This window comes from Mustela putorius, unplaced genomic scaffold, assembly GCF_011764305.1.
Source record: "Mustela putorius furo isolate JIRA1106 unplaced genomic scaffold, ASM1176430v1.1 tig00003921_pilon_pilon_pilon, whole genome shotgun sequence".
NCBI lineage: Eukaryota > Metazoa > Chordata > Mammalia > Carnivora > Mustelidae > Mustela > Mustela putorius.
Genome location: NW_025422066.1, coordinates 1 through 13059, shown reverse-complemented (window position 1 = coordinate 13059; position 13059 = coordinate 1).

Here is a 13059-nt window from a genome sequence, read left to right as displayed (position 1 = left end):
CCCACAAGACCTCTGAAGTTTATCTCTACTGTAGTATATACATAAAAGTTGCTAAGAGAGTAGATCTTAATTCCTTACCATACATGCATAAAAAACAGTGGCAACTATATGAGATAGTAGATGTATTAACATTTTTATGTAGATTATATTGTAATACAGATGTATGCCAATTTATCAAATTGTACAAAATTTACACGATGTTAAAAGTTTGCAATGTTATAAGAAACCATTTCTTATATTTACAAATTATAATATGTCGATTATTTTTCAATAAAGCTGGAAAAAACTTTTTGTAGAATTAATCTATTTTTCAAAAAAGGAAGTAAGGAAGTAGAAACTGCAACTAACTCTGAAATAATAGAATATAAAATCCATTTTAGTTATATACACTGTGACAAAAACTATTAGTTTACAATGAAGGAGTACTTATGAAGCATGAAGGATGGTCTATAAATAAGGCTGAAAGAGCTCAGTTTTAAGGTTTAAATTTAAAATCTTCTTTTGAAATACTAAACTCACCACCCATTTTTCCAAACATAAATGTCTTAACTGCATGAATTTATTTCATACAACTCTATAATCTAGTTTCATAAGAAAGCAGCATGCAAATCTTGAATAAGACAGACTTGCTTAGGTTTCTTTATGTTCAACAGTAAAGGATACTTCCCTAAAAAGAAGAAAAATCAGCATATTTATTATGATAATTATTATTCATAATGAGATTCATATTGAATTAGGGAATATATATCCTCAGAGAGGGTAAAGTAAAATAAAATTTATTTTGGGTAATGTGTCTATGAATAGTCAATACAATGCCTCAATATAAATGAATATTATCATTTTGAACAATTTAATTACTATTATTAGAATTATTATAAGTATAAAAATAGCTATCATTTTAGCATGGAATATGAGACTCTCATGCTCCATGCTTCATTACATCCACACAACAACTCTGCATAATAAGTATTACCATCACCATTTCATGGGTGAAAAACTGAGGCTAACACATTTAGATAACTGGTTTATGATTACATGGCTAGTAAAGATGCATCACACTAATTTAGGCTTTATGATTTCAGAATTGTACTCTTTCCACTGCACATTCTATTACTCTGTAAATACTTGGCTTGTTTTCATTTAGTTCTTTAATTTTATTCATGTGGTGATGGCTTAAAGCTTCATTTAAAGGAAGCTTAAAAAATTCATTTAACCAAAAGCTCCCAAGAATTAAAAATGTCATGGATCTAATGTAGACATGGATATCATTAGTTAATGGGTAACTATATATTTTCCACTCTAGTGAGATAACAATCAGAGTATTTTTCTAAGTTTTAGTCTCTGAGTGTTCAAAAGGACTTTGTTAAAATAGAAATATTTAGACAAAGGTGATCAAAAGTCTGCATCAGGTCACCTTAAGATAAATATTAGGAAACTGAGGAAACAAATGGAGATTTGAACACTGAGCTATGATATAATGAATGGTTTAAAGTATTTAGTAGAGCATAGAAAAGCCCTTTAAAGCCTGGTCTTAGCCTAGCATTGCAGCTTCTGGGATATCTGTCTATCTATCATCTACCTATCTATCTATCTATCTATCTAGATATAAATTTGAAAACTTTCTTAACTAAAAGATTTTGAGAAATAGAACATAATTAGCACCATAGAAGATCTGTTTATGATAACAACCTAGCCCCTCCTACCAGTTTGTTAATATTCTCTCTTATTTAATGTAATATTGTGCAAATATACCACTACTGATCTGCCGTTATGAATGAAATAACTATAATCATCTGTTTGCATATCCTGGTGAAAATATTCATTTAGTTCCATGTTGTATTTCTAGGAATGGACCAAATATTTTTTTTAATTTTTAAGTTTTCTAAATATTGTCCAATTTACCTCATATGTTTTTATTATGTGCACTGTCATTCCTTTACATTCTTGCAAGACATTTTCACTGTTTCCCAATATGGTAAGTGTGTAATAGTATGTCATTCTAGGTTTTAATTTATTTTTAATTTAATTTAATTTAATTCCAGATTCATAATAAAGATAAACAGTTTTTATATATGAGTGGCCATTTGGATTACCCTTTCTGTAAAGTACATGCTCAAATCTTTTGATATCTTAACATTGTGTCATACTGACTTCTTTAATAGTAGATTTTCTGAATGAACTTTTAGCTGTGTAGGTCTTCTCTATCTTATTTTGAACTTGTTTTCATTTCAAAATCTTTATATTTATTTTCATAATCTGCTTTTTTTTGCTTTGTCTATTATCTATCTATCTATATCTATCTATCCATCTATCTATCTATCTATCTATTTGCAAGCAAGAGAAAGCAAGCAAGTGAGAGCGCAGGGAGGGATAGAAAAAGAAGGGAAAATAATCTTAAGCAGGCTCCAGGCTCAGCACAGAGCCCAACTCTGGGCTCTATTTCACAATCCTGACATCATGACCTGAGCCAAAATGAAAGAAATAAAATAAAATTAAGGTGTTAAAAAAAAAAGGAAAAAGAATTGGAGGTTTAATTAAGTGAGCCACCCAGGCACCCCTCTGGTATCTTAAATTAGCTGTCATATCTTTAAAGTTCTGGAGTATCCATTTAATTCATTTATAAAATCTTTCTCAATATCATTTTTAGTTTCAGTTTTTTGTTCAATTTTCTTCCCCTCTCATTTCTTTGAGCAGAGTAATCAAGCCATTTTACAATCTTTATTGATCATTTTAACATCATACTTAATCCCATTTTGTCTATCAAATCTTGTTAATGGTTTTTCTTTGTGTGCTTTGTTACATTTTGCTATGTTCAAGACATTATATTTGAAACTCTTATTGAGTAGGGATAATTAAGAGCTATAATAATGGTATGGTCCTCCTTGGCAGGATTTTCTCTTATATCTGAGACTCTACAAGACAATCATATTCCAAATTCAATGATTGACTTTCTCAGTTTACACAGAAGGCAAGGTAGGCTATAGTCTTATTTCTGCTTCTCCTTGTGCTTTGGGCATCTCAACTTAAATTTGCTTGTACCAAAGTCCTCAAATTTGATTGCTGCTGGATTTTGAATTTTGTTTCTCTAGTATCAAGTGTCTATTAAAAACACAGCTCAGTGTGTTTTAGCAGTTTCAAATGGTCTCATAGCTAAAATGGCTTCAGGCATATATCTCTAGACTCTCATTGTGTTTCATATTTTGGCCCAGTAATCCCTCACTTATTTTTATAATCATTCTGATATTTTTAACTTTAAAAGCTATTTTGTCTGGATTTTTAAGTTGTCTTAAGTAGGAGTTTTTAGATCACCATTACTAGAAGCAACAAGAAATATACATGAAAATATTTGCAGTAGTTTATCACATCTTTATGGCTTTGAACTTCCATAAGCCGAGGCATCCTTCTCTAATCACTTAGGCAAACTCCAATTTACCCTTTAAAACAACACAAGAATTGCTTCTTTTAAGAACATGTTCAGGGATGACTCTTCCCCACTGTTCTTACCAACGTTCCCACACACTCTTTGCTACCCACACCTTGTTTATGAACTTTCATTAGGTATATCAGCATCACCAGAATTTTGCTCTATTGTATTTTTGTCCTTTAGAGCTTTAATTAAATATTAATTCCATAGAAAGTCTGTCCCTTTTCTTTCAAACCTGGGTTAGTTATTTCTTCTCATTCTTTTTCAGAAGTTACTTTATTAGAGAAACTTACAGCTGTATTGTGACTTTGGAGCCTTTACAGTTTTTTGACTGGAAAAATCACCCATCCCTGAGATTTTTATGCCGCTTCCTAGCTGATATTATTCAGAAATCTATTCAAAACAGACTTTTTCAGGGAGGCCCTTTCGGACGACTCAGTTACAAAACCTCTTCTCAATCACTGCTCTTTTTAAAATGTGCTTATTTAGTTCAAATATGCATCACTATTAAAGAAAAACCAGTACGATTTCTTTCTTTTTAAAGTTGGCTTACCTATTATCTATCTCTCCCATTAAAATGGTTCCTCTGGGCTGGGGTTTTGTTGTGCTCATCTTAGGCCAGGCACTCAATAAATTGTCTCTGAATGATTGAATTGTTTGACTCCCTTGCTAGATTCTCAACTTCATGAGGCCAAGGATTGTTCTATTCAGTCCTTCTTTATCCTCAATGTCTGTTATATTGCAGTCACTTACGTGACTAATGGGGAAAATCACAGAAAGAAAGAGTTAAAAACTACAGAAAAACCTCGTAGGTTCAATAACACAAAGCTTTCTAAAATTATTTAGCCCAAGAATTGAATACTGGCTGCACTTTTGATTTTTTTAAAATGGTATTGAATTTTATTTAAATGGAAATACTTGAATGGTAGAATAATAAAAAAAAATTATAAAAGCAACTTGCTCCTTAAAGTAAGAATTATATAGGGCATCTCTTCTAGAGGCAAAATTTTCAAATGTCAAACATCTGAAAGCATAGAAGGAGAAGTAAGAGTGTGAATTGTACTTCAATGCTCTTTTCTTTATATTCAGCAAACAGCTTCATTCACACCTTTCCAATTTTTTCAACTCTTTTGACAAAGCCTTCAGAGGAGTTACTGCTGATGACAACCATCACAGCCTGACAGGAGAAATTTTATAAAGAAAAATAATAGCATGTTTTTCCCAAACTGTTAAGGATATGGTGAAGCTCTGTCGGATTCAAAGGAGGAATGTGCAATTCCATGCTATATATAATAATAACTTATTTTAATAGTGGCTTTGCAATTTTTCAGATATATCCATTTACTGAAACCACTATCAAATAAACAAAAACAAACAAATTAACAGGGGTTCGAGACAGGAATTATCTAATCTAAAAATAGCACATGTTCACAGAATACACAGCACATATCCCAAGTACTACTATAGGTTTCAAGTAATAGTCAAAACAATAGTAAACATGATTCAGACCCTAACAGTCAAATCATAAATGGGACCTTAACTGTAAATCCTTATCTTTAGATCAAAGCGGGTAATTGGGTGCTGAAGATACATTATAGAAATAACATGTTATAGAACTCCTCTGAAATGAGTCATTTATTCCATCACTTTTCCTGCACAGCTGCTGACCCATGTTTTGGTTCCTGGAAATAGCTGCTACCCGGTCATACTTCTTAAAAGCACATATATTGATAACTCTACTCATTCCTCCATTCCTCTGTGACTGTCACTGTGTTAAAATGTGGAGTCAGCTGACTCACTTGTGGTGGTAATAAAGTAGATGAGTTTGCAAAGTATTTTGTTATTTCTAAAAATGCAAAAACCAAATTACATTGAAATCATAAGGGGTGTTTCAGGGAGAGCTGTAGGATGTGGTTTCTTGTGCAATCCACAGAGATTAGCTCCAACACATATTTAAACTCTCCTCTAGGAGCAACCCTAGTGGTAAAACAAGAAGATAAGCAGTTGTATACACACCCTGGCACAACACACCCTGGCACAAAATGATCACTTATGTTTGGCTTCCTAGTCTCCTCGTGTTACTTATTTATCTTAACTTCTCTCTGAAATCAGGGAACACAGAATCTCAATCAGTTGACATTTTTCTACTGAATTACCCAATAGTCTGATCATACCCCTAAGACTTTTTTAAAATATTTCACTCATAATCCCAAATCTGCTTTGCTTCCTCATCTTAGTACACTGTAATTTGATTTCAAAATGAGGACAGTTGTCAGTAATGCCACATTCATTAATCTATTTTACAATTCCATGTACTTAGAACTATGAAAATATGTTAATAACATCCATTCCAATAAGCCACCCTAAATTTATTATCATGAAACAAGACCTCACGAAAAAGAATTCAAAATCATCCATGTATTTGCAATTTATTTCAATAAAGCCTTTATCAATAGACTTCCCTGTGCACATGGTGGTCAAATTGCTGGTGAAAACCAGCCAGATCTATTACAAGCTTTCTCATGGCTTCTAGGTAACCCAAGTGAGCCTTTATTGATACTGGGAAGGGATAAAGCAGGGAAGGGATAAACAGTGATGTAAGAATTGGCTAGACAAAAGTAATGACTCTCATTACAAAGTGAGTATTTTAAAGCAAAAGAGCCTGTTGGGAATATTGTTTTATAAAATAGTAGTTTTTTTTATTAACCTTTAAAAATTCAATTAGTTAGCATATAGTGTACCATTAGTTTCAAATGTAGATTTCAGTTATTCATCCATAGCATATAATAGCTAATGCTCAGTACTTACTGTTATAGCTTTTTGAAAGCAGAATTTTAACCCACTGAGCCACCCAGGCGCCCTAAAAAAGCAGAATTTTAGATCATATTTTCTGATTACTTCCATGTAGTACAACACTTTCCTGCTAGCAACCTTCAAAACATATTGTTTGTTAGAGGAATTTCTTTAATAATAAATAAATAGGAATTTATTTAAATTTATAAATATATAAAATAAATAGGAATTTATTTAAATTTATTTAAATATTGCACACTGTTTCATTGTTCATAAATAAGGTGATGATATTATAGCCATTAGTTGGTAGCACTGATATATCACTTTCTTTTTACTTCTCAGTGCATTCTCTTTGCACAAAATAGATATATATTTTAAAAGAATCTGAATCTGTGGCAAACTTTTAAAAAACCCTATACAGTAAAGTTTATCATTGTAAGTAATCTCAATTATCTTCCTCAATTGTGATAGTATATCCTGCTATCTAGGCCAGATATTGTATGAGGGATTTGAAGAGACATACTTTTCTAAATTTCACTTTTCTCATCTGCAAAATGCTGATCATGATCCTACAATAAAATACACTTACAATTTTTTGATGAAAATTTATTTATTTTAAAATTTTATTTATTTATCAGAGAGAGTGGGCAAGAGAGCAAGGACAGGCAGACAGAATGGCAGGCAGAGGCAGAGGGAGAAGCAGGCTCCCGGCCGAGCAAGGAGCCCGATGCGGGACTCGATCCCAGGACGCTGGGATCATGACCTGAGCCAAAGGCAGCTGCTTAACCAACTGAGCCACCCAGGAGTCCCTTTTGATGAAAATTTAATCTGTATAAACAATATATTTGCATTAATGCGTGGTTCATGGAAAACATCATATTTAATTATAAGCAACAACAGTATTAGAAATTAAGTAAGTGTGTCTATAATATTTAAAGTTTTAACACATAATTCCAGTGCTTTGCCTTATTTTCTCAAATCCCTTTACCACTTTCACTGACAGAGTCAAATGTACTTTTTCTACTAGTAGCCAGCTCTTTGTCTTTTGTCAGAAAGATGCCCTTGTGAATTATTTATAATAGAGATATTAGCAATAATAATAATAATAATAAATAGCAATGAAAATGTTAAAAAAAGTTTTCTTAACTAATTAGGGTTCTTAGACATCAATTAGAGGAACCACCTCTGGAAAGCAAATTAATCTGCAAGACATTCCCAGAATTACAAGTCAGTCAGATACAGGGTTGTACATAGACTGAAAGGTGAAGCAAAAGGAATAGGTTTGGAAAATAGGAAAGGACAGTGAAAAAAATGATCAAATTTTTGGGCAAAATAAATTCTTAGGTGTCCTTTCAATGGAGTCCTGGGCATTATGTAGCAGAAACTCTGGAGATTATCTCAATCCATTGGAGTCACCCCATTTATTAGCTTGCTATTGACAAAGTTATTTACAAACTGTAGAGCAAGAGGTTACAATGTAGAAAACTGATGGTAATGCACAAGATTCTTGTTAACAATAATGCAAGTTAGTGATTTTTCATTAGAAAACATAAATGCTATATCCCAAATTATGGGCCCAGAGCACTTCTGCTGCACAACTCTGCTTATATCCCAAATAACCATGTGAACTAGTTTTAATATCTGCTTCTCTTATTAATTTTTGAATAAAAATTCTTAACACAAGTATTTTATAATTGTGTGATAATCATGCATTTAATTTCTTGGAGAACAAAACACACTTTAGCATAACTATGTTCTTTCACAGAACCAGCCTTGATAACACACTTCTATATGTTAGAAATGATGTAATAAATGTAGAATATTGGGCACTCGTTTGGTATTCTTTGCCATGTTTTGCACTATCTAAAAAGAGATCAGTGAACTTGGACTGGAGTTAGTAGACATGGAAGAAAATAAAATATTACAGAGAAGAATACTCTGTGGTCCACAACCTAAATGGGCTGGGATTCCCATCATTTGGATCCCTGTAGCTTTACAAAAGTCAATTAAATTTTTGTGTCTCCTATTAAAGTTGATTCCCCAGTACTTTTTCAAACATCTCTTGTAAAGTATTGTTTCCCAGAAAGAAAGGGATTTTGCACATGTATCTGCCTTTGTCTCTGGTCATGATCTCAGTCAGGATCCTGGGATCGAGCTCCATATCGGGCTTCCTGCTCATTAGGGAGTATACTTCACAGTCTCTCTCTGCAGCTACCTCCCCCTGCCTCACTCATGCTCTCTCTCTCAAATAAATAAATACAATCTTTAATTTTTTAATTAAAAATAAGATAAATAAAATAAAATAAAAAGTCTGGTCTTACTACCCCACTTAGCTCCTTTTTTTTGAGTTGTATTTAAAGCAGCATGAGAGAAGATGAGGCTTTAAAAAAAAAAAAGGAAATAATTGAGTTTCGTAAGGATTTAAGATCTTGTCTGCTAGACAAAAATGTTGGCTTTGTTAACATGTGAAAATTAACAAAAGAGAATAAGATAGAATTCTAATAATTTTTGTAGAAATTAAAATTTTCCTCCAACCCAATTATATACAGACCCATTAAGTAAATTCATTCCAATGTCCCAAAACAACCTTTTCTAATAGAAATGCATCTGTGTAAACAGGGTCAACCCAAGGAATAAATAAATATTATTATTTTTTTCCTGTCTCTTCCACAGTCACATCTGGGTATATTGGTAGCAAGCCAATTATCTATCTTATAAGACATGATATCATAAGGAAGTGTATTCTGTCCATTTGGAACAACTGAAAATCATTGTAATTTTATCTTGGTGCAGTAACTTGAGATGGCACAGTGTGGGTTATGAATATATATATATATTTTTTTTACATGGAAGAAGAGATTATAGAGATATTGGTTATCCAAGAGAGATTGACAGGTGTTGATAGTTGCCAGGTCAATATCCATCTACTTTTTCCTTTAATATCAGAAAGCACTGAGGGATTGACAACAAGGAAACTTAAAACAACATCAAATATTTTATTGTCTCTTTTCTAGTGATATTGTAACCATACGACAAAGTATCAGTCGTACAAGCTATCATGCTCTTTTACCTCTATCTTTCTGCCAGAAATGTGGGCTTAATAGTGAGAACTCCAACAGCAATTTTTGCAACTGTGAAAAAAAAGCCATGAAAACCTCTAAGATACTTCACTTGACTTTCTTAAGACTCTGAACCAACACCAGAAAACACTCTCAGTAGTCTTCTTGTTAAATGAAAAAATATGGTTAAACCACATTTGAAAGTGTACTACATACAGCAAAATGTAAATCTTAATTGAAATTTGTCCTCTCAGCTGTGCTTAAGCAACTGAGTCCTGAGCTTTTCAGGTTTTCAGTCTGAAAGAGTACACCTCTGGTGCTCTGAAAGGGAAGAGAAAGGACACCCTGTTCTCCATATAAATTAAAGAAGAGAAATCTGTGCATTTAAGTGGGCCATATAAAATTTATCAAGCAATTAAATCCTAACTCCTTCCTATCCAAATTACCTGATATGCTCTCCCTACTCCTTTATTCCACGTTACTGCCTTTTCCAGGATTCTGTCTCACATCACAACATGTCTTCTGTTATTTCCTTCTTGCAAGCTAGTTTTGTTTTCTCCATCTAAAAAAAATCAACAATCATTGTGTATTTCAATTCCCACTTTCCTCAAATGCATTGATTCTTCTTATCTATTACTCTTTTCTCATACTCAGTGTCTTTGTCTTTATGGGGTTTGTACTTTGCTTTTCCCCATCCTTTACTGCCATTATATAATCAAATCTTAGAGAAATAACTTCTAAGAGATAACTTCTCTAAGAAATAACTTCTTAGAGAAAGTTAAAAATTCCTGCATAGCCACACGTGAACACAAAGTCACTGATTTTTAGCAAACCTATAAGATAGTCAGACATCCATTCAATTTCTTTTTTTTAAAGATTTTATTTATTTATTTGACAGAGAGAGATGACAAGCAGGCAGAGAGGCAGGCAGAGAGAGAGGAGGAAGCAGGCTCCCTGCTGAGCAGAGAGCCCGATTTGGGGCTCGGTCCCAGGAACCTGGGATCATGACCTGAGCCAAAGACAGTGGCTTAACCCACTGAGCCACCCAGGCGTCCCTCCATTCAATTTCTTAACTGAGTCTCAAATGCATCCTGAGTTCTAACCTAAACCTAAGTTCTACTTCTTACACGTTGTTATATGACCAAATTCTTTCAGTTCAGTATTTTGTAACATTTCAATATTAATCAATTGATGCTTTGTCTGTGTATTTCTATGAAAATAATTGGAATACTGTAGATTTATTGTTATATTTATAGATTTATAATCAAAGTTTCATCAGTTGAAGTTTTTGGAAATTTCAGATATAATGATTAACCTAAAATGATACTGCCTCAAATCCCTCTGATATCAAGGCCCAACACCTGATTATAGCCAAACCTGTGGTGGATAATTCCATGGGAAATTGCAGTTACTTAACACTGATAGCATCTCATGTTCTCTCTCTCATTTTAGAATGTCTCCAACACAACCCCAAAGTGTAGGAGAGTTAATGTCCTCTGAGGACAGCTCTCAGTGAAGTGGACATATGAACCATAGATAAAATTGTCAGTTTTCAGGTCTTCATGAGGACAACTTAAAGAAGTTTCTCAGGACCTTTCAGTAAAAGCAAGCCTTCATTTTCTATCCACAACAATTATATCAACAATGTACCTCTTTGACAAAGTTGCTTCTTCACTGTATCACTTTCCCATTCTTTTCTGCCTTGGATAATATCCCAGATAAACTAACAGAACTCAAATCCTTTGTCCTACTCTTTGCTCTTAGGATAAATGGAGCCAGAAGACTTAGATTAATATCAAGTTCTGAATGGGATCTTAGAGCTATTTCTGTCCAGATTTTCATAAACATAGGGACCTTTGAATTATCAGGCTATAAATAAGTTCTAAATGGAGGGGGAAAAAGCAATAAGTAGAAAATTTTATGTTTGATTTTTAATCATGATTAATTGACTTTATTGATTATTAAAAATACTAACATTATAAAAGTGTGGATCTTTGTAAAACAATGTCATAATGTAAGAAATAAGTTGCATAGTCCTTTGGAGAATATTAAACCAAGTGTTCAGGTGCCATCTAATTTCATGTTTAATCCAGAACTTTGGTGTGCATTATCTTGAGGAATAGGATTTTGAAGTCCAGACAGACTAACAGAAAACAGATCCAAATGTGTGTGTTTATATTTCTGCTTTTGTTGTAAAAATCAAAGTGTGATTGCTGGTTTAAAATGGTAAAACTAATAATGTTCATGGAGTCTATTATAAATTTTCTAATTGTAGGGGAAGAATCCAATAAACATAGAATTAATTGATTTGCAAATCCTCAAAGAGATACAGGATCAGGTAGTGGTATGTTCTGATTCAACAGCATCATAATGCAGCATTTTATATGTGTGGCTACCGGATATTTTCATGAATGTTTGCTAGCTAGTCAGCCAATACAGAGAAATATTAAGTAGTGTAATTACTCACAGTTGTGTTTAATAAAATGAGAGAAAATTATCAAATGACACTACTAATAATAATCCTATAGCAGGCTAAATAATTCAATGATAATTACAAGAATTAATCTAGCTTTCTTCCCTGATTATGACTCTTCTCTCCTTTATCATAATGGGAGTAGCAGATTGTCTGCAATGAATTGTGAAAACCCAGCAGTGACTTTGGCAGTGAAGGCCTCCGATCAATTTTGATAGGTTAAAATGATTCTGGTTGGTCTTGAGCAAATGTGTCAATTTTTTTTTCTGTGTGTGTCATAAAAGAAAGAAGCAATAGTAAATTCTTGCTGTTATTCCATGGAGCCAATAAAATCATACTGCAAACAAGAGGCTGTTGACACCGTAAGTGTAGTTAACTGTCTTGAAATACTAGGCCTCGAAATAAAATTCCAATATTTCACATAACCTCTTATTTTTTAAAAGAAAAAAACAAAACAAAACAACTATACTGCTTACATTAGGGCCCTGCTGTTGTGTAACTATTTTTGAACATGTCTACTGTAAGTGTATATATATATTTTTTTCTGTGCAATAAAGTCATTTAGAGATAAATTTGGATTGCAAATTATTTTGGGGGAGGCATGGTATTTGTGGCTAGTCTTACGAGTAAAAAGGACTAAAAGAAAGAAAAACATTTTTTATTACAGCATATTTACATCTGTCCAAAGTACTTATTTACTCTAATACTGACTAATGTATAATACTCTACACAAAGAAAGAAGTTAAATGAGTTATAATTCAGTCAAAGTATAGCTGGCCATTTAAAACTTACCACTGAATCTTTCTGGTATGAAAAGTGATATCTGGCAATCTGGTCCAGTTCATTACATCAGGTCATTTGTATGTGCATATTACCATTTTGATAGCATAGCACATTTTATAACCCAGACATTATACAATGGATCTATGATGCATGTATTTTCAAAAGTATAGACATACATGAAGCTATGAGGTCAAAAGGGATGAATGTCCGTAGTACCATATAGACTCAACAAATAAAAGTGTCCAAGGCTCTGAGTGAGATTTATGAATATTGTGTAAGATTAGGCTAACATGTGGTTTTGATATAAATAATCTGTTCTTAAAATAGAATTACATTCGTTGAGTACAGTGTTGAAAATGACAGATAGATTTTAGCTATCGTTGCTCACTAGGGAAAATGGAAAAATGTTTAGTTTGGTCAGATTTTCACTTAACTTCTGAAAAATCTTACGTTTGAGAGAACCCTTCTGAAATAAGAATCCTTAAAGACATAACCCCTTTGGCACACGTTTTCAAGAAACTTGTTTG